This window comes from Mirounga leonina, unplaced genomic scaffold (assembly GCF_011800145.1).
Source record: "Mirounga leonina isolate KUSES-001 unplaced genomic scaffold, KU_Mleo_1.0 Mir_125, whole genome shotgun sequence".
NCBI classification, from domain to species: domain Eukaryota; kingdom Metazoa; phylum Chordata; class Mammalia; order Carnivora; family Phocidae; genus Mirounga; species Mirounga leonina.
Window position 1 is genome coordinate 25,389,869 of NW_023270305.1, and position 22,388 is coordinate 25,412,256.

Consider the following 22,388-nt stretch of genomic DNA (forward strand, 5'->3'; position numbering starts at 1 on the left):
TACTTGGCAGTGAGCAACTGAGAAAACAGCCAATGATGTCATCTATGCATCGCATCTGGTCACAAATATTAGTGACATAATTTATAATAGCCTTCTAGTTATTGAAAATTGCCCGGACTCCTGCTGTGCCGTTCCTTTAGAAAAGCTAGTTGGTATGTAGTGTTTAATTAAATATTTTAAAGCCATCCTTTTGTAGGCCTGTTCCACTTTAGCTAAAGTTATGACAGCTTGTCTCTGTTGGTTTAAAAAAAGAAGGCATAGTTTATTGCCTGCCTTTCTCTGTCTCCCTCTCTCACGCGTGCGCATTTACAGAATATTAGTATTTTTAAGTGAAGTAACGTAGCCTATTTTAGAGATGGGTGAAAGGTAAGTTTGAATGTGTTGTTAATTTAACGTGTTGTCAGTGTAAGTAGTCTAGACATGAAAAGGAATAATTTGATGAAAAAATCCGTGTTTTGTATTATAATTATTTTAATAATGATGAAGTATTATTATTGGAATAGAACCATGTTTTCTCCTTCTCTGCTACTTTTTTTTTTGTATTACACAACATTAACAATTTGAAAGAAGCCACTGCATAACTATAGTCATCTTATCTATATCCCCTAAGCGAATTGCTTTCCCGCTACCTAATTTATCCAAAGAACATCTCCTTGCTCAGTGTTATAAACCATTTTATTATTTTCTTACACTTGTTTATTAATCATTTTGCATGTCATGCTTTGTCATCAGGGAAGGAAAAACCACATTCAATTTTTCTTTTCTTTTTTCCTCTCTGAAGCTTTATTTTAAGATTGAAAAGCTAAATAACAAGGGGGTTCAAATCTTGCTTAAAATATAGACACATTATTCTCAACAACAGGAATTTTAAATTTACATTTCACTTTCTTGCGAAAAAATTCTTTTACTTCAATATTGGAAAAACACACACGTTTTACAGATATGACCTGTAAATTTTTCCTTTGACTTTAGTGAGTGTTAGGTAATTGTTCCCAGATTTTGCCAACAATTTTAAAAGGACAGCTTTAATGATCTAATTATTACAATTTGGTAATTAGCTAGAGTAGCATTTCACAGTGTTATTGATATGACTTGTCTGGGTTAACCAGTATTTTTAGAAAATAGACTAGAGTCACATAGATACTGGTATTGTTCTTGTCTTCACGTTTACACTTCTCCTTTGGACCCCTGAGACACGCAGCTTTTGTGGTTCTGCCACAGTCTAGAATTCTCAAACAACCCTGACAGCTAACCTAGAATAATCTTTGGGGAAATCTCCCCTCAAGTTCCCGTGTTTTCAGTCATTAACAAAAAAGAAAGAGAAATGTTAAAGGTAGCGAGAAAAGTCCAGTGTTACAGCTGGTTTCAACAATTGCAACTTGCGCAAGACCCGTGTTTGTGAAAGCAACTCAAGAATCTTTGAACAGGATGTAATCAACCTCCGATCTGCTGAGAAACACTGCAAAAATGACTTCCTCTGCCAAAAATAATAATGTCGTTTACAAGCAGCTCTTCCATGTCTAAGGAAGAACTAGCCCCACGTGTGAGTTTATGCTGGCTTCGGGGGAGCAAGCAAGGAAAAGGGCAAATCCTACCAACCCCAGCCTAAAATACCCCGTATCAGAATCCACGGGAAGCTGTGGCCCATTCCAAAGGTGCTGGCAATATCCAGGAAGATTCGTATCCACAAAAATCCAAAGGGTAAGTGACCCCGGAAAAAGGGATTATATTTGGCAGCCATTCTGTGCTGTCCCTTTCCCTCTGTAACCAAGCTGCCCTGGTTTGTGAAGGCAGAGCTGTTAAATACCTCTTAGTCACCAGCCCCAACCCAAATCTTTCTTTCTTTTTTTTTTCTTTCTCTCTCTTTTTTTTTTTTTCAAAATATCATCTGGCAGCTTCCCTTAAAGGACATCAAGAGCTCTCTCTAAGGAGGGAATATTCATGAATGATCCTTTAGATAAGTTTCATCACAAAAGCCCTGCACCTACCTCTGTCAAGTCTGGGCTGTTCGGTCCGCATGGGCTGGATGTGAAAAAAGACACGGGATGATGGCTTCGCCGAATTTACCAGAAAGAAAGGACCTGGGATGCTTGTCCTTTAAGTGTCTCTAAACATGGTTTGCATAGCTGGATCTCTGCTTATCTGTGCCTTTCGGCTTTCGCTTCCATACATGGATCTGTTCCCAACAGTAACTCCAAGCTGTGGAAAAGCAGCTATCTGGCAGCTCTCCGCTTCATCCAACACATGGATGATAAAAATACACATATAGAGATCCTTCCAGCCAGGCCCATTTTCCACCCTGCCGTCCTGCCACTACGCCTCTTTGGAAATACGCTTTCAGATTGGCATTTTTACTCCCCAGACGTTTAGAGAACAATCGCTTTCCCCCTGATTCCCACATAGAGCTTTTAGGATGTGGGTTTGCTTAGTTTTATGAAAACAGAGGCATGATTATTGTTCCTGGCCGGGGTCTTCAACCTTAAAGATTTTAGAGATAAGATATGTACAGGACCTGCGCAATGTGTAGTGAATGGATGACACATAAATGAATGGCTGAACAAATGGACATTGTGTGTGAATGAATACATACGTATTTAATGTATTTATTTAGTTAAGAATAGTTGCTAACACTCTGAATTCTTTGTCTTAAAGGATCAGGTAAGAGCAGAAGGTCAAGGTAATCAAAATCTCTAAGACAGGAGAGGTCAGGTTCTTCCTTAAACAGCTTCTCATTTAGGATATAGTGGGGCAGTTTCTAATAAGCTACCATCTAGCATACAGTGTGAGATACAGAAAATTTCTTTTAATGTTAAAGAATGTAAACTTGAATAGAATGCTAATTGCTACATTTGTTAACTGTCAGTGATACTTTAAATGACATAAAGCTGTGACCTAAATTTTAAGGGTGGTGGTGGGGAAGGAGAAATCGGCTCTGGCTAATAAAGATGTAGGTGAGAGGTACTCCTTCAGGGGACTGTGGAAACTCCACTTAGCCTTCTAGTTCCTGGAAATTGGACTTTTCCGTTTTAAAATTTCTCTCTCTCTCTCTTTTTTTTCCAGTCTGTTGTTACTCTTGTGTGTGTGTGTCCACATATGTAAAAGAGAGAATTCCCAAATAACATTTTTCCATTCGCCATTTTTTTTCAGAGTCATGTTAAAACTCTTATAGATTCTCTTGTTTGAAGAAAAAATAAATTTGAGGTATACAGGGATAATTCATTTTTGTGTACTGAAATGGAACTAGTTTGCTTAAAACATTCCAGAGGAAAAGGGGAAGGATAGATGAAACAAGATTGGCAAAAATGATAATCGTCGCAGGTGGTTGAGTGATCAATAGGGGACTCATTATATTATCCTCTCTACTTTGTGTATGTTTTAAAATTATGGACCCCAGGAAACAAACTGAGGGTTTCAGAGGGGAGGGGGTGGGGGATGGGGTGACAGGGTGATAGGTATTAGGGAGGGAACATGTTGTGATGAGCACTGGGTGTTATATACAACTAATGAATCATTGAACACTATATTAAAAATTAATGATGTACTATACAGTGGCTAACTGAACATAATAAAAAAAAGAGATTACTTGAAAATAAACCCTTAAAAAATAAAATTTGTATAAAAGAGAAGAGAGAAGAGTACAAGATAGATATATTAGGGGCGCCTGAGTGGCTCAGTTGGTTAAGCATCTGCTTAGGCTCAGGTCATGATCCCGGGGTCCTGGGATTGAGCCCCGAGTAGGGAGGGGGCTCTCAGCAGGGAGTCTGCTTCTCTCTCTCCGTCTGCCCGTGCTCTCTCTCTCAAATAAATCAGTAAAACTTAAAAAAAGAAAAGAAAAGAAAGAAAGAAATCTGAAAAGGAAACTCTTTTTCTTTTTTCCCCCGCACTGTCCCTTGCAGCTAGGGACAACCATGTAACGGGGTTCTGGCCACATAGGTATAAATAGGAAATCCCCTGAGTGACTTCAGGAAAGTGTTTATTTATCTGTTAAAAAGGGACAGATTCAGCTTTTGCCCCTCTTGTCCCTCTGCGTCTTCCACCTATTTCCTTCCCACAGAACAGACTTGACCCCTGAAATTGCAGCAGCTGCTCAGTGACCAGGAGGGGACAAGCAGGAGGACACAGACCTAAGAGATGAGGAAGCTGGAGCAGACAGACAGAAAGAATTTCAGAGGCTGTAGCAATGAACTACCCACCCCTGGACTTCTTGCTCTTTGAGAAAAAGAAAACCAGAATTAATACAAAAAGTATTCATCCATTTTGAGAGATCAGGCTTTTGTCGGGAATTCTTTTTTTCAGCTTCAAGTATTTCTGTGGATGATGGTAACATTCAAAATCAAATTCTGATATTTCCCCTCTGTCCTCAGCACTGTTTGATCCTTCCCCAAACCATTTAGGATAAAATATAAATTTCTTAGCTCAGTTCTCAGATATGTTTCAAAATCTACTTGCAATTCACATCTTCATCTCATCTCTGGTCACTCCCCCACCAAGGTCTTTTCATTTCTGCTGCCTTGAATGGCTGTCGTGTATGTGCAGCCCGGCCAGGTAGAAAGCCATGGTTTTCCTCATACTTCTTATGCTATTTTCCTCTGCCTTTTCTTTCTGCATAGAACATTCTTCATTCTCTTCTGTATTTAGCTAATTCTCCTTAAATTTCAAGGCTCAGATCAGCAGTTTTCTCCTCTGGGGAGAGGACCCTCGCCCTTCCCGTGTGGTTTAGGTTCTGGAACACACATTGTACAACCCTTCACTCTATAATTGTGGGGTACCTGCTATTTCACTGGTTTGTTTTTCAACTCAGCTTCAAGTTCTATATGGTCAGGGAACAGATTTCATGTATACTTGTATTATTAGGACTTGGCATACAATAGGCATTCAATACAATATTTAAATGAATAAATGACAAAATGGATAGATCAGTAAATTATCCTTTGTCAGAAAAATAAAGAAAGACGTCATGGATTCATTGTATGGCTTTGAATGAGACTCCTCACTCTTGAAGTAGGGTTAGAATTGAGACAGGCACAGAGACTGGCCCAGACCAAGTAATGAGTACATATGTCCTAAGTTCCTGTGTGAATAAATGGGTAAATGAGAAGGCAAGAATTCCAGGGGGGACAGAGTTTGAGTCATCGCCAAGAAGCAATATGGTTCAGAATCTGCTTGACTAATTGTGAGGAGTTCACGTTGGCTGAGGCTTGGGATGGACAAAACCCAAAGGACCTCGAGTGACAGGCTTAGCATGTGGTTTTAGGTAATGTTAAAGGGAGGAGTTTTGGCACAATCAAAATTGTGATTCTTTTATGAGACTTAGTTTTCCTTCTTGATGAGACCTGATAATAGAATACTATAGCAATCTTGAAAGCAAATGTTTACTGAGACAAACAGGTGGGTGGGTTCTTACCTGGCAAGAAAATTCTTTTTTTTTTTTTTTTTTTAAAGATTTTATTTATTTATTTGACACAGAGAGAGAGAGGCAGAGAGCAAGTACAAGCAGGGGGAGCAGCAGACAGAGGGAGAGGGAGAAGCAGGCTCCCCACTGAGCAAGGAGCCTGATGTGGGGCTCGATCCCAGGACCCTGGGATCATGACCTGAGTCGAAGGCAGACGCTTAACGGACTGAGCTACCCAGGTGCCCCTGGCAAGAAAATTCTTAATGTCTTCTTTGTTTCTAAAGGGACATCTTACTTTCTAAGTCAACTATTGAATATGTTAGAAGAGAAGAAGGAAGAGGGGGAGAGGTGTAGAATGAAGTGTTGGGGCTTCAGCTAGTTTAAAAATTGGTCTGCCATGCTTATATGACCACTTGGATTTTAAATTCTGCCCAGCGCATTGAAAAGCAGAATCACTGTGCTTAACATAACAGATTGCATCTAGAAGGTCCCTTAAGTAATTCTAATAGCCCTATATAACAGGAATATTTAATTCATTTCATGTTTTTATTGTTAAAATATTTGATTATTTGTGTCATATATCCTTGTATGTCAGATTACATGATCTGGTGCTTTGAAGTCATCAATAGCAATTTGACTCTAACTGAGCTGGCGGTATCTGGGGAAATGATCTTGGGTAAATTCATCTCATTTTTACTCTCTTCACAGGGTTTGATTTTGCTCTTCTGTGCCATTTGTAAATGATAGGCCCTCTTGCCTCTACTTCTTTCTAAACTCATATCCCATAATTTGCAAGAAACATTTTTTAAAAAATTTTTTGCAAGCAAATTTTTTTTTTTTTTTTTTTGGTCTTCCAATTATGAGCCCCTGAACAACAGAATAGAAAGCCCAGATTGGTCTCATATTCCTTCTGGGCTTTAAGGTCTCAAGCTCATCATAGGTGTCCAGTGATACTTCTTTGACTTTATGTGGAACGTAAGGACCTCCTTCCAGGAGAAAGCACACAAGTTGGGATAGCCATAGTTACTTGAGAGTTTAGTTCTATATCTCATTTAAAAAATAAAACAAGGCAAAGCAAGATGAAACAGTATTCAATTACTTTTGTTCTCTAATGAAACTGTAAAGTGGATTAGAATATTCCTGACTTCAGGAACTCAGACTAGTATATACTACATAATCTATTTATAGTACCTAATATAATGTTCTATTCCTAAATAAATTCCTAAAGTGATATTTCTAAATAAATGAATTTTTAATAAAAAAATTAACATTAATCTACTCAGATTTTGCTGTTATTAGGTGGGTTTTTTTGGTCATACTGACTATAAAAAAATCAGTGACTATAAAAAAACCAGTGTTTAAAAGGCTTTACTAATTGTAATAGTGTATCATTTAAAGTCTATTCTATCTTACTCTATCTTCCTATGTAGACAGCCCAGTTAAGCGTGATCATGTCCATGGGCTTATCTCTACAGAACAGGCAGAAACATTAATGTACAATGAAGAAGTTTTTTGTTTTGTTTTGTTTTGGTTTTGCAAATGTTTCATTGAGCTACGGGCAGAGCTTGAAGAGATGAGCTGAAACAAGGGTAAGCAATTTCAATGTATTTTGATTACAATTGTTGGACACCTGAGTAAAGAGAAAATGTTGGAATGCCATAGCATTCTCTCTCACTTGGAATCCAGTGAACATTTTTGCAGGAGAAGGTGATTTAAAGGCACTGATCAACTAGGAAACATCCTGTCAGTTTAGTGAGCCAGACTGAGCAAGGTCAGTAAGGCTGGTACGGACATGGAAGTACTGAGTGGTGAGGCTGTTAAGTCACGGAAGCATTTCTCAGAACACACTTGGCCATTGGTCCAAAGAAAAGTTGAGAGACTTTGCAAAAGTGCGTGTTACTATGCATTTCTGAGGAACTAACCACGTCCAGAGGCTCACACAGCCATTGGAACCCATAAAGTATTGTATACAACATCTAAGCTAGCCATTAACATAGGAAAAGGCATGACGAGTGTTTAGAAAAATGCCCAGACATTACAGGGAGATATATATTTCTCCAAACCTGAGCTTATTTTATTTGTGATACTTTAGAACTACCTACACACTGCTTTAATGAGATTGCTTTCTGAAGGCAACAAGTTCAGTAAATCACTCTGCTTTTCTCCAGTCTTTTCATCCCGCATGTAAAATTTTAACCATGATGGACAGAGAGTCTCTGGTCCAAAAAGCTCACCATGTTCCTTATCCACAGATACAGGTAAATGGAAATCGTGGCTCTTTAACCACAGCATTACTCACTGTGATTTGTTTTGAACTCGTTGCAGAGTCAAATAACACTGGTAAGTGTAATAAGATGTTTCGAAATCTTCTTGTGCTTGTTCATTTGCTTGGAGGACATAACGAGGCAAATCTTAAAGCAATGTGTTCTGATCAAGAAACTGCTGGAAGTGGCAGCAACCTGATACGGAGCAATCAAGAATGGAAGGTTTATTTTGAATGAGAGGTGTTGTCCAACTGTGAGACTGAGTGATTGCAGCTGAGAATAAGTGCAAACACAATCACTATTGGCTCCAAGTACGAAGTTATCGAGAACCTGTCTGGTTTCATGTCTTTTTCTGCTGCTACGCTCACATTACATCCATAGATTGCAATACTGTCTGTGGAGGAGGAAAAAAAGTTCTTCAGTTTACTCTTATTCTTAATGACAGCTTCTGAGCTGCCATGATTTGAAATTACAGTGATAAAAATGCTCCTTCAGAAAAAAAGAAACAATATATTCCAAAGCCAAATTGTGTATCGGACAGGTAAGAGTGCCTCATCATTAAAGGGTCTTGGATATGCATTACCTCTACAGCCTGCCATCAGTTTTTATATTGGTTATGCTCTGTTTTCTGGACTTGTATAGCTATGGGCAGAGTCATTTCATTCTTCCTGGTCCCTAACAATGTTATTATTTTATTGAGATAGATCAAAGGAGCTGATCAATAAGTATGTGCTGTTGAGTAATCTGTAATTGCAACATTTTATGTTTGGATGCCACTTGAGTTTGGGAAGCACTTTAGTGTGCCTTATGTAGTTAGACTTGACTTCAACACCAATATATTGTCCAAAACATGTGTCTCTTTCAGCCTCATTATTTTATAGTTACACTTTCTATATCACACACAAATATACTGCAGACACATAAAGACAGACACATAACTGTATTCCCCAAACTTGGGGCGTCTGGGTGGCTCAATTCCTTAAGCGTCTGCTTGGGCTCAGGTCATGATGCCAGGGCCCTGCTCAGCGGGGAGCCTGCTTCTCCCTCTCCTTCTGCCCCTCTCCCTGCTCTTGCATGCACTCTCTCTCTAAAAAATAAATAAAATTTTAAAAAAGAAATATTCCCCAAACTTAAGCTTTGTGCTTTGTTTAGTATATCTTAATAATTTTTTAAATAAAGCTCTTTCTCCTGCTTATATCACAAAAATGACCACTTGATGATTAATTAAATCTTTCCTTTCTTCCTTTGTGTAAGGCCTAGACGGGGCCAATAAGCACATGGAATACAAACATGAATAAAATAAAGTTCTTGACCTCAATGAGATTGAAATTCACTTGTTTCTTCACTCAGTCCTTCCCAACTAGCATTCTCATTAGACAACTTCAGAAAAAGCAAAAAGAAAAAGCAAAAAAAAAAAGCACTTATTTTAGAACCTTGGGAGTCAAGCTGGAGCCTGGGCAACCTTTCCACTTGTTGGAACTCTTTTGTCTATGCTTAGATGTACAACACTCTTTTTCATCTGGTTGCTTTTATAATGCAAAGGACAGAGGCAAATTATTTGGAGTACAAGCAGTGGGTCCAGAGTATTGAAACACTCCTCTTCATGACAATGCTAAGTTACTTTATTTGTTCATGAAACACTTGAAAAATGAGAAAGAACACCAGGCCTTCAAGAGAGAACAGAGAAAGAGTTGGCTCCCAATGCTTTCATTACCAAAAGAGAGTGTTAAAATGCATAGAAATGTTAAATCTCTACTAAAAAAAAAAAAAAAAAAAATCAGTGAATGACACATCCAGTTGCAGCTCACTCAACCCTGATTTCACAATCATAGGAGATCTTACAAGAGAATGGTTCGGAAGTATAAAAAGTATTTTAATTTCACCTGCTGAGAATTAATGCATTTGAAGCATTGGAGGGGAAGCTGTCCAAGGGAAATAGAATATCTGTACCATCACCTACACTCTCTCAAACAGAAATGATAATGTATGTGCATGGAAGGAAGTCTGTTCTGTAGGACACTTGAGCCTGGCAAACAGGAGGATGATGACCCCTAAACCGAGGCAACCCACGGCAGTGTCTTCATGGACTGTGGCTCCATGGTGTAGGGACATTACTCAGAGCTCCAACCTCAGCATTGGTGCAGTCCGCATAATGCTCTGCTAAGTAACAGATTAAAAGGCCCAACTCCTTTGAAGGTCCAATGTCCATACTCAGAAATGGCAGAGGGTTTATTCCAAAATGAAAATCTGGTGAAAAGGCAACATCAGACTTTCTAGCATCATAGCAATATTTTAATTTAAAAAAATGTTCTATTTAGAGCATTTATATTTCACATCAATGTAGTTATTTTGGGATTGAGATGCCATAGTAGAGAACCATTGGGTCCTTATGATATTAGAATTTATGCAAGCAAGAGCACATTGTTGCCATGGGGATCGGTAAATAGTCTTGATCTGAGACACTAGTTCCCACTGCCAAGACATGGGTGGAAGAAGGTGGTTCCCACAGACTCTGTTTTCTCTAGACTAAAAATATAGCCTGATTTCTATTAAAGGGCAATTAAAAAAAATTCTTGGTGATGTAGTCTAAAAGAAGCATACCCTATCATTTTCAGAACAATTAAGCAGTGAGCTCACTATCTAATGCTTCGAGATTGTATTTGTATGCAATATTAATTATGTTCATGCTCGGTCACATCAAAGGTGGTGTTGGCAACTGCAGCTTTTCTTAGTGTCGTTCACAGGGTCTTAAAAAAGAAATGGTTTATGGAGATGCACATATTACAGACATAAATTACTTTCTTTTAAGGGTTACAATATAAACTTAGCACTTTGAATTTAACTCTTTAAAATCATTGTTTTGCTTTGGGAAATATTGCTCCAAATGGTTGTGATGAATGTGAATTCTATGACTTCCAGTTTTTATGGCCCTCCTAGTCAAGAAATCCAAAACATTAGAATTTTTCCCTGAAGTTTATTATGAAATAATATGTCCAGATACCTATAAGTAACCCTTGCATTCATAAGGTGCTATAGAGTTTGCAAAGTGATTTTACCACCCATCATTTTGCCCAATGTACTTCACAATCCTGTGAGATAGGCAGGGTTTATAATTAGTTAATCGTCTCCTTTTGTATGATGAGATGGAAGCTTAAAAAGGTCAAAATGCTTACCTAAATCTCCATCGATAATACGTGTAGGAGTGAGCAAAATGTCTCAAGATGAAAAAGACTCTTTCTTCTCTACTGTGGTATTAGGAAAATGACACACTTCACCGCATACATTTAGTCCTATAAACTCTATCATTCCATCATCAAGACTTCTGGATTTAATTCTGTGACAATTAACACTAAAATACCATCTGAATTATTGTCTGAAAATTTGTTGAACTATATAGCAGTTAAGGAATGTTATCCATTGGCTGGGGCAGGGTATCATTCACAATCCGTGTAAGGGTATTTATTTTAAGAAAATTTGACACACATGGAAAGGAACTAATTTTCCGTTCATTATAAATTCTGCCAAAATAAGTTTTATTTTACCACTTGGAAGGTAAGTTTCCTCCTCTTCCTCCCCCTTCTCCTCCTTCTCCTCCCTCCCCTCCCCCATGACTTCTTGTGACTTGTCAGCCTTCCTAAGTTTATCATTGCACAACTTAACCTATTTTTTTACATTACTTTGCTGGATCTCAAGATAGCACAGCCAGGTTTACAAAATTATTATTATTCCTCATGCTGTCTTCCTCCAAGGTATGTTCCTTATATAGAATATTTGTTGGGCTGTTTCCAGTTTTAAATGAGTATAATTCATCAAGGGATCAACACTCACTAAAGAATTAAAGTACATGCATTTTGAATGACTGCTTCTCAGAAGTTCTAAAGCACGCTTTCCTCTTAAACATCACTCCTTTTCATGTTGGTTCATTCCTCCATGAACAACATTTTTTTTTTAAAGATTTTATTTACTAATTTGAGAGATAGAGAATGAGAGAGAGAGAGCATGAGAGGGGGGAGGGTCAGAGGGAGAAGCAGACTCCCCGCCGAGCAGGGAGCCTGATGTGGGACTCGATCCCGGGACTCCAGGATCATGACCTGAGCCGAAGGCAGTCGCTCAACCAACTGAGCCACCCAGGCGCCCCTCCATGAACAACATTTTTAAAAGCACTCGATTTGGTAAGAATTTCTCTTTTATCAACTGCCCCTTGGGAGAGACTTCTGTTGGTTCCTACAGCCCAGGTCCCTAGAGTCAGATGTTTTACGTCTCCATCCAGCTTCCTTGTAATCTTACCCTTTATTCCTATGAGCCACCCCCATGACCTTCCACAATTTTTATTTTCTCCTAAATTATAAAGTTGGTTTCTTACATTTGCCACAGAGAATCCTGCTTGCTATGCAAGAATGAAAAGAAAGTGTTATAATTAGTGCTCTTTCCTCGTTTGAGCAATACTGTAAAATAACCAAATATTTTTGTCATCAAGCATTATTTACTACAGCAATCTTATATTTCCTCAAATCACTTAGCATTCATTTACCAAGATATGGTATGTTTTGCTCGAGAATCTCACACTGTTTTTCACAGGCTGTGCTTACTCCATTTTGGAGGAGGGAGCCCAAATGAAATAGATCTGTTCTCAAAAGCTCCCTACAGTCTTTATATTTGGAGCAGTGGTTCCCAAACCACATCAACATCAGCTGGGTTCGAGACCCGCTCATTTGGATGGTGTACCCCTTACGAGGCTCATGTAGGAGACAGAGAAACTGAAGTACTGCCTAGGTAGTTTCTCTAGGTCAAGGACAAAAGTCATTTAGCCTTTTCTCTAGTCTCGAAATCTCTTTGCTCTGTTAATTGAACTACCCTAATCAGATCAATAATGTCCCTTATCTGCAGTGGGGCAGATAAGAAATCCATTCCAAAGTGGCGGGTGAGTTGCTTTCTCCTCCTTCACCCTGCCTGCTTACTGTGAATCTTGGTGCAACAGACACTACTTAGCAAAAGGTAAGTACACCAAAGTAAAAACCATACTCTCAGTGAGTTCATTTATTCCTGACCGAGGCTTAGGTTTTCCCCATCAAAGATCATGAAGTCACTGGGAAGAGTTGCCTTCCTATCTTTAGAAATCTTGAGGAGTGGAGACTGGAGAGAACGGGGTGAGACCATTGACCATCGGGGTCCCTCAGTTCACGTCTTCTGCTTCTGGGGATTTACAATAAACACAATTCCCTGGAAGCCTACGTTCTGATCAAGACCAGAAAATAAGCACAAGCATATTCAAATCCATTCTTATCAATTATACTTATCTTCCTTCTCCTTATTAACATGTTAAAGAAGGGAGGATGAGAATTTATCATGGGAAAATAATTAGGTTGAAGACTTATTTTCTCTAAGCCCACTCCTCGTCCTGTGTTCCCCATGTCAGTAACCATGACTGACCAGTTGCAGAATCACTCAGCTTTGGAACCAAGCTTCCAACTGGTCTCCGTGCCTCCTGCCTTGAGTTCCTCCTGTGTCCACCTCACATTGCATCCAATATGATCTTTCCCAAGCTTGTCTCTGATTTTATCACTCTGCTGATTTAAATCGTAATAGTGGCTTCCCAGAGGTTTGTGGTTCCTCGCAAATTCCCTAGCTTCTGCACATGGCCTGGCACCTGCCTGCTTCTTTTGGCTCATCTTCCGTTCCAGTCCCACAAGTATCCTCTACTCTGGTCCCTCAAACTCGTTGCCTCTGTTCTCGAGAACTTCCCAGGTGTCATTCTCTTTACTTAAAACCTTTATATTTTTTTTCTCTCTACCCATTTAATTCCCATTCTTCAAGACCAAACTCTTGAAAAGGACTCCTTCTGACTTCTTAGTGATGAGGCTATTTTTTCTCTATGTCTCCAAAGCACCCTCCTCAGCTATTTAATACCCGTCATAGGAGATTACACTTGCTGGTTTATGGCTGTGTGTCTTCCACTGGATGTAAAACTCTATGAGGGGAAAGAGAACATTGCTTTGTCTTTCTATGCCCAGCACCTAGAAGTGTGCATGGAATATAGAAAGTAATCAAATTTGCTTTTGGAATTAAAAAAGAAATTGAATGAGTCAATAAAGCAAGTTGATAGATGATGTAAATAAATATCTGAAGTTTGCCAGGAAGGCAGACTTGCAAAGCACACTTTCCCACAAACAATTTCTCATGGCTAAATATCTCCTTTTGCAATCTCATCTCCAATCTTTCCATCCTGCTGAAACCACATTTTTCAGGCCCAGCCTGCTGACTCTCCCCAGGACTCTAGGTGAGATTCATTTCCCTCTGTCATAAACATCGATTGGGTATCATGTACTCTTGTTTAATCAAGCTATCTCATTTCCCTGAACCAATTAACTCAAAATTTCTGTCTCTTCTGATATGTTTTTCTCAATTAATTAGAAAAGAAAGCAGATTCCCATTAGTGCTCCTGTATCTAAACATGGAAATCATCAGCCACCTCTTTAGCCCCAACTATAGGCAGCCCCACTGCCTCGGGATGCTTCTAGCACATTAAGTGATGAATGAGAGCTACGGAGTCCGAGACCTGAGTGTGAGCCCCAGTCTTCCCACTTTCCAGGTCATGTAGGCTGTGTTACCTCCTCTTTGAGCTTCAGGCTCTTTTCCAGAAAGTTGTGGATTGCAGCCTCTTCCAAGTGCAGTTTTGATAGTATGGCGGGATGTGGTCTGGAAAGCCCCTAATCGCTATCTAGCACAATAGGCTCTCTGGAGATGAGTAGTAATTATGTGTGTCAATATGAAGAATCTTTCAACTGATATTGAATATACCAAATTGCATTGAGTTTTGCACTCCTAGGTCATGGAGTTTTCTTTCTTTTCTTTTTTTTTTTTTTTTAAAGATTTTATTTATTTATTTGACAGAGAGAGAGATAGCCAGAGCAGGAACACAAGCAGGGGAAGTGGGAGAGGGAGAAGCAGGCTTCCCTCCGAGCAGGGAGCCCGATGTGGGGCTCGATCCCAGGACCCTGGGATCATGACCTGAGCCGAAGGCAGACGCTTAACGACTGAGCCACCCAGGCGCCCCGGTCATGGAGTTTTCAATATTTTAAATCAAATTAAATAAAGTATGCAAGCAAGGGTCTCTAAGTTCTAGAAAGTAAAAAGGTATTTTTTGCAGCTAACATCACATTATATAAATTGATGTGCAGATCGAGATCACTTGATTTCTTGATTGGAAATCTATTGCTGTCCTTCAAACGCAGATGTGGACTAAATGTGAGTGACAGCAAAAGATTCAGGCCTGAACATTTGCCTATATTGTCCTCCCCTTGGCTCATTTACTTAATTTTTGCCATTATTTCTTCTTCAATCCCATTTCTAAGTACTCCATGTTCTTTCTTTGCTCAGATTTGGCCTACATCATCATTGAGAAGGCTTTATTAGATTCCTTTCATTTACTAAATTCAATCTCCCATGGTTTTCTTGTGTAAACCTTTTCTTTCTGTTCCGATTGTTCTCCATTTACATCACTAGATCCATCCTTCCTTTTTCTATTCCCTGCTCAGTGACTTGGAAGATTGACCTCAAGAACATAATCACCGGGATTCCCTTGCCCTCTGGCTTTCAAATGGGCTCAGTCCTTTAAGAGCCTCTGGAAACATAGTGATGGCTGGAAGAGCTAGATTGGTATAGAAGATTGCTCCTGCCACAGGCTCACTCCCTGCCTGGCCATAGTCCTGGCGGTAGTGGCCACAGCTCCTGTTGGACAGACCCACACCCACAGCTCCATTTCTCAGGAGGCTTCCTTAACACTATTCCTTCCCCTTATCTTTTCATGTGAGGAGTGGTAGAGGCTTCCTGATATCAGAGTTCCTGGGTGCCTCATAAAATCTTGTTGGACCCTGAGCCCTGCCTCAATATCTATAAAAAGCCCCTTTATAAAATCTTTTTTTCAGTTAAATCTCTCCTTTGGAATCTGCCTGATTGATTTTCCATATATCCTCAGTTCAGGAAAAAGATATTTGCCTGCTGAGAGCTAACTCCAAGGGCTTACAGTGAGTGAGGGGATGAGGTGACTTATTAGGTGATGAAATTGAGGTCTATGGTGGTTAAATTACTTGTCTAACATCACATGGCTGGTCAATTTATGGGCAATTCATTCAAATATTTATTGAAACATAGAATTAGTTGGGCAGTGGAGATGAAGATAAAACATTGTTGCTGCCCTTAATAATCTGTATTTCAGTATAGGGGAGAGATGTATAAACCAGTATTTAAAATGTAGCAAGAGCCGAGGAGCCTGGGTAACTGATTCGGTTAAGAGTCTGACTCTCGGGGCGCCTGGGTGGCTCAGTCGTTAAGCGTCTGCCTTTGGCTCAGGTCATGATCCCAGGGTCCTGGGATCGAGCCCCACGTCAGGCTCCCTGCTCAGCGGGAAGCCTGCTTCTCCCTCTCCCACTCCCCCTGCTTGTGTTCCCTCTCTCGCTGTGTCTCTGTCAAATAAATAACTAAAAATCTTAAAAAAAAAAAAAAAAAAGAGTTTGACTCTCGACTTCAGCTCAGGTCATGATCTCAGGGTCAGGGTCATGAGATCAAGCCCTGTGTCTGGCTCCATGCTGGGTGTGGAGCCTGCTTAAGAGTCTCTCTCTCCCTCTGTGTGTGTGTGTGTGTGTGCTCTCTCTTTCTTGCTCTCTCAAAAAGAAATAAATTAATTAAATTAAAAATAAAAATAAAATAAAAAAAAATTTAAATATTTTAAAAATGTTAAAATGTAACAAGAGTAAATGCCCAATGTTAAGAATACTGAAGTAAGAAAACCCGATTTTAATCTAGGCCTTGCAGATGAAACCAAAAGATGAGGTGGGAAGAAGATGGTTCTTCTGTGAAGCATGCTGTGAAGTTGTCTTCTTGCGCCATTTTTCTTGCAGCAGATCTAGTGCGTAGAACCTTCTCCAAGCAGCATCTGTTTCCTCCTGGACTGCTGCAATGGGCTTCTGGAAAGTAGTATGTGGCCCATGCTTCTCATCCTCTAATCCATCCTCTACATTGTGTTCAGAATATTCTTTTCAGAAGCAAATCTGAGACAATTCTCTCCCTAAAAATATTCAAAAACTCTCAGTTTTCCTTAGGATTTTTTAAAAAAGAAGCAACCATGGCTAATAAGTACTTAAATGGACTGGTTTCTGCCCCATCACTAACTTTATCTCTGGCTACCCACCCTTTCTCTCTTTTTGTCTTCACCTCTACAACAGTCCTCCCTGATCTCTGGTTTTGCTTTCCACAGTTGTAGTTACCCCTGGTTCACTGCCATCCAGAAGTAGGTGATCCTCCTTCTGACACATCATCAGAAGGTCAGTGGTTGCCCAACACTACATCGCGGTGCCTACGCCATGCACCTCACTTCATCTCATCACGTAGGCATTTTATCATCTCACATCCTCACAAGAAGAGCAAGGGTGAATATGGTATAGGAAGATATTCTGAGAGGGACCACATTCCCATAACTTTTATTATGGTACATTGTTATAAGTGCTCTATTTTATTATTAGCTATTGTTGTTAATCTCTTACTGGGCCTACTTTATACATTAAACTTCATCATAGGTATGTATTATAGGAAAAAATATATATAGGGTTAGTACTATCTACAGCTTCAGGCATCCACTGGGGGTCTTGGAAAGTATCCCCAGAAATAAGGTGTACCGCTCTATGCATTTCTTTCAGTTCCTTGAAAATGTTGTTCTCCTCTCACCACTGGACCTTTGCATATTCTGTTCCCTAGCTTTAAAGGCTCCTCTGAACCTCCTGCCATTTCTTTTGTAATTTCTATAAAAACTTCAAGCGTTAGCTCAAAAATCACTTGCTTGAGGAAGCTACCTCTGAAAATCCCAACATAACAACCTATGACTCTTTGCAGCATCTATCACAATTCTAATGAAGTTAAATGTGTTCATTTATATATTTTTCATCTTTTGAGAACTGGTATGATTTCCATTTCTTCACTGTGTTATCGGCAGATTTAGATCCAGTGCTGTATAGATGGTAGCAGCTCAATAAATAATTTTTGAAGTAGTATGGGAATGATTATAAATGGCCTGGGCTCCAGGAAGGCATTGTGCATTAGGGGAATGTGCACCTAAAGTGGAGTGATGGTAAATGAGGCTGAAGAAGACTACAAAAGCCAAATTTTGAAGGGCCTTAAATGCATGACAAATCTGGACTTACTCTTGAGTGTGATAAGCAGCCATTAATTTTTTTTTTTTTTAAGCTTGGACTTGTTCAGGTTTGTTGACTGGTGGAGGAGTGGACTGGTACAGAAAGAAGCTGGAGCCAGGCAGAACAATTAAGAAACAAATGCAAATATCTGGGAGAGGAGCAGACACTAAAGCAGTGTTTCTCAAATTTGTTGCATATCATAATCACATGGACAGCCACTAAAGCCCACAGAGGTCCAGGCTCCTTGAAGTAGGAGAGCTCATTTGGCCTTTGTATTTTTACCAATACAAATTTCCTCAAAGGACTCTGATAGCAGTACGTTTGAGAGCCACCGAAGTAAATTTAAGATAGTAAGATGCAGTCTTGATAAAGTTGAATGATTTTTTTTGAGGTGGGGAATGGGTGCAAGTGAGTCCATATTAACTTTTAGGTTATGGGCTACAATGGCCAGTTCTGCCATTGGCTAAAATGGGAAGAGATGATCAGTTTTGCATCTTTATTAATGGGATTAAAGTCAGTCTTTTTCTCCTCGTTTTATTGGTCTCGGTGCTCTGCAAAATCTATCCCAGTTGGTCAGTGAAAAGCTGAGGTCAGAATCCCTCCTGGTACGATAAAAGAGATTATGATAGTTCTCAGTCTATGATAAGGTCTTAAAAATCACAAGTGCATCTTGTGAATCTTAGAATATATCTTTTTTCCCCTCTAAGTGTGTTGCTTCACTGTCAACTTGATTTATCTATGAGAGAAAGCATGTGAAAATCACTGTAGTGCTTTTTATTTCGGTAGTGTTAAGTATTTGCCCATTTGTTGCCAAATCTTTCATGATTCACAGAAGTTTAGTATTAGTACCCAAACTCTGGATAATATTAAAACTTGTGAAAGATCAACTGAGAAAGTGTTTATTTATCATCTGACTTTAAAGAGGTACCACCCATACACTAGTGTGGTGCTAATATTTGCTGATCCTTAATAGTACTACTGAAATTAAAAAATGTGTTGCAGATTTAATATTAGTTCAGCATCTTTATGATGCCTGGAGAACAATAGATTCCCTGGGATTTGTACTTTAAGAGTAAATATGAGAACCCTCAGTTTGTTTTTCAGAGCCCATCGTCTCTCATGGTTCATCTCCCCCTCCGATTCCCCCCCCTTCATTCTTCCCCTCTTGCTATCTTCTTCTTCTTCTTCTTTTTTTTCTTTTAACATATAATGTATTATTTGTTTCAGAGGTATGGGTCTGTGATTCATCAGTCTTACACAATTCACAGCGCTCACCATAGCACATACCCTCCCCAGTGTCTATCACCCAGCCACCCCATCCCTCCCACCCCCCACCATTCCAGTAACCCTCAGTTTGTTTCCTGAGGTTAAGAATTCCTCATATCAGTGAGGTCATATGATACATGTCTTTCTCTGATTGACTTATTTCGCTCAGCATAACACTGGTTCTAGAGGGGAGGGGGTGGGAGGATGGGTTAGCCTAGTGATGGGTATTAAAGAGGGCACGTTCTGCATGGAGCACTGGGTGTTATGGGCAAACAATGAATCATGGAACACTACATCAAAAACTAACGATGTAATATATGGTGATTAACATAACATAATAATAAAAAATAAATAAATAAAACTATGGTGACTTCTGGAAAAAAAAAAAAGTAAATATAAGACTGGGCAATATCCAGGAGCAGGAATCAGGAAAGATCCAAAAGATGCAATGGTCTGTGTTGTTAATATTCCTGTACCTAATTTCACCACACAATACAGTTTACCCTAAATATGTTTTGAAGTAAGATATTAAAATGTCCCTTCATTTGTCATAATGACAGACAACCTGGAATAGTAGAAAGGACTTGAGTTCTAATCCAGACACATAACCAACCGTTGGACCTTGAGCTCTTCACTTAACATTTTGTGTGCTCTGATTCCTCAGCTTTTAATGATGGGAATGGCTATTCTCTAAAATTGGTTCTTCTCGTTCTGCAATTCTGAGATTCTGGGTTCTATCGATTGAGCATCTGTATCTTTTTTAATAGAAATGTGATTCCATCTGGGAACATCTATTACAGTTTATAACATATTTTGCCAAGTCCTTGACCTTAATTTTATCATAGGCATCAGATGTTCCTTCACAGATTCTACTCTGCATCTTACTGAAGGAACATCAGTTATGCTTATGTCTTGAGTAGTGTTAATCTGGCTCAAAAAATACGCCAGATTTGCTAACATGATCATTAAATGACTTCTTAATTAAGATTGTCAATACCACCAGTGATATAGTTCAGAGCTATTTTAGCATTAGAAATTACATAAACTACTCATTTACATTTTTATTTTTATACTTAATGCAAAATAAAAGTATTTTTGTCAAAGGCATCATACTTTTTCCAAATAAACATGGATTCTAAAATAATTCTGTGATACACGTATTAATTGACTAAATATACTGCTGTTTTATTTCTTCTAATGAAACAATATTCCCTTACTAATAATTATACTTACTTTTATTATTAATTTAGAAACCTGCTTCTTTGCACTGGAAATTTTATTTTTACGATTTCCTGGTTATAAAAGTTTAGTTTGGGCCATAAAAGGCCCCCAGTTTTTTGCTTACTCGAAACCAAGGAGATAGAGATAGATTTTTTTTTTTTTAATCTTTGCTTTTACTATTTGTTCATTAAAAGAAAAAGTGCAGTCTTCTATGGTGAATTATTAAACCAAGGCAAATCTTTGATTCCAAGGGGAAGAAAGGATAATAAGCAAAGAGTAAACAAACAACCCATTAGACTCAGTGCACTTTGGTGCTTTGCCTCTCTGAGTCTCTATTTTCCAATCTGCAGATGATGGTGGAAAAGCATGAAATAGTCATCACCTTGTGAAATGTACTGCAAATGACTTGAGATAACAACAGTACAGCTCTTGACCAAGAGTTATAGTTGCCAAGAAGTATCTACTATTTGATGATTAATTTAATATGCAGAAGTAAGTGACAGGTAAGAGGCTTCCCTAGGCTCATGCTATTTCATGATTGCATGTCAGAAACATTCATTTTATGTCACCTCATCCACTTTCCTTTACAGTGAGTCAGACAAATGTCCATAAGCATATTGGGCCTCCTGACGCTGTCTTCCTTCTTTCAGTTCCTGGCACTGTATTGTTGGTCATAATCAGTCATGTGTTTTCAGCATCTGGGGATCAAATGTTGATTTTCTCTCCCAATATGGTCTAGATTTTTCAAATGAGCTTCCTATTGTACCTTTTGATTAGCCTTGTCTCTGTTTCTTCTTAGAAACCCTTGATTACTCCAGAAAGGAAACTTAAAAGTGTCATCAAATACATACCCTTACGAGAAATAATTTCAATATTTTGCAAAAGAAATTCCAGAAAGCATAGTGGAGGCATGCATTACCTGTCTCTGATTCTTTCGCCCTATCTTATCACTATCTTCTCTGATTCCTTTACCCCAGGCTGATCTCTGGCCTCCGCCTGTCTGTACTGGGTGCCTTGCTCAGCTACTTGGAATCTTCTGCCGCAACGGAGCTTAGAAAGTCCCAGCACCTGGCGGAGAGGGATGGAGGCGAGTGACAGAAGGAGAACAAATTCATCCATTTGCACTGTACTTCGCAAAAGTAAAAAAACGTGCCTCCAAAGAGGGCCTCTTACATGCTCTCTTTATCTCTTTGTGGTCTGACTGAGGCAGGAACTACCATCTCCAAAAACACTGGGACTCATACGTGTTAAATGATCTGCTTAAGGTCACGCAGTTTGGAAGCATTTCAAATCAGTTTTAGTCTGTATCTTCCAAATACAGCTCCAGGATTCTTTCCACTCGTTCATTCCAACATCTCTATTCTGGGACTATTATCAGAAGTGCCTGAACTTGTCTTTGGGAAATCCCGTCATTCACTCAAGTGCTTCATGAGGCGCTTTGATTGTGAAAACAGAAGAAATCCTAAAGCTTTGCTATGATAATAAATAAGAATGTTAACAGTCTATTAAAATAAGATGTAAGGATTTAGGAAGATATGTATACCCTCACCGTATCTTCTCAAAAGCAGAGTGAGTAATATTGCCAGAAGGTTCACCCATAACAGACAGGAGGAAAATAATAGCAGTAGACAGTTCTGTCTCTGGGATAGGTAAGTTTTTTTTTCCCCCAGGAATGTAGAGAAAATGATGAGATTGTCTTAGGCTTAATACTCCCTAATTTTCATTCCATACAAATAGCATAGTACCAACTGTGGACAAGATAGTAAAATCCCTTTTGAGAAGTGCAATGAAAAAGGTATGATTTTAGACTTTGGATCAAAGACTGAATTCAGGCTAACTAGAGCTCCTTGTAAGGTTGTCGCTAAAATGAAATAAAATAAGACAAAAGTTGTTACAGAGTGCCTTGAACGTTTGTTACAATTAAATAGGTATTTTTTGTTGTCAGATGAATGAAATCAAAGCATTCAGAAAATGCCCCTGGATTTCCAGGAAAGAAGAGCTTACTGGTTCACAATAGTCAAAATTAGTAATTTTAGCAATAAATAAGCATGCAGCATATTT

General features: G+C 39.0%; 1 protein-coding gene and 2 long non-coding RNA genes across 6 annotated transcripts in view; 2 read left to right on the forward strand and 1 right to left on the reverse strand.

Moving 5' to 3' along the window:
- The window catches only part of SLC8A1 (solute carrier family 8 member A1), a 367,453-nt gene extending 365,374 nt beyond the window's left edge, over positions 1-2,079 (reverse strand). Inside the window, exon 1 of one of the 3 annotated variants that reach the window (XM_035000981.1) lies at positions 1,989-2,079. The gene's annotated coding sequence lies outside the window, so the exon portion shown is untranslated. The remainder of the gene's footprint in view (positions 1-1,988) is intronic. The other 2 variants (XM_035000983.1, XM_035000984.1) reach the window with 2 other exon arrangements.
- LOC118007807 lies at positions 1,638-22,217 on the forward strand. 2 transcript variants are annotated; one of them, XR_004678491.1, is made up of 5 exons: positions 1,638-1,701; positions 6,823-7,732; positions 16,910-16,976; positions 20,678-20,830; positions 21,305-22,217. It is a non-coding gene; the product is annotated as an uncharacterized LOC118007807 (long non-coding RNA). The 2 variants fall into 2 exon arrangements; XR_004678490.1 differs by lacking the exon at positions 1,638-1,701 and having other exon boundaries at positions 5,624-7,732.
- Positions 17,047-18,483, forward strand: LOC118007808. Its single transcript, XR_004678492.1, has 2 exons — positions 17,047-17,140; positions 17,893-18,483. It is a non-coding gene; the product is annotated as an uncharacterized LOC118007808 (long non-coding RNA).
- Positions 22,218-22,388: the final 171 nt, after the last annotated feature.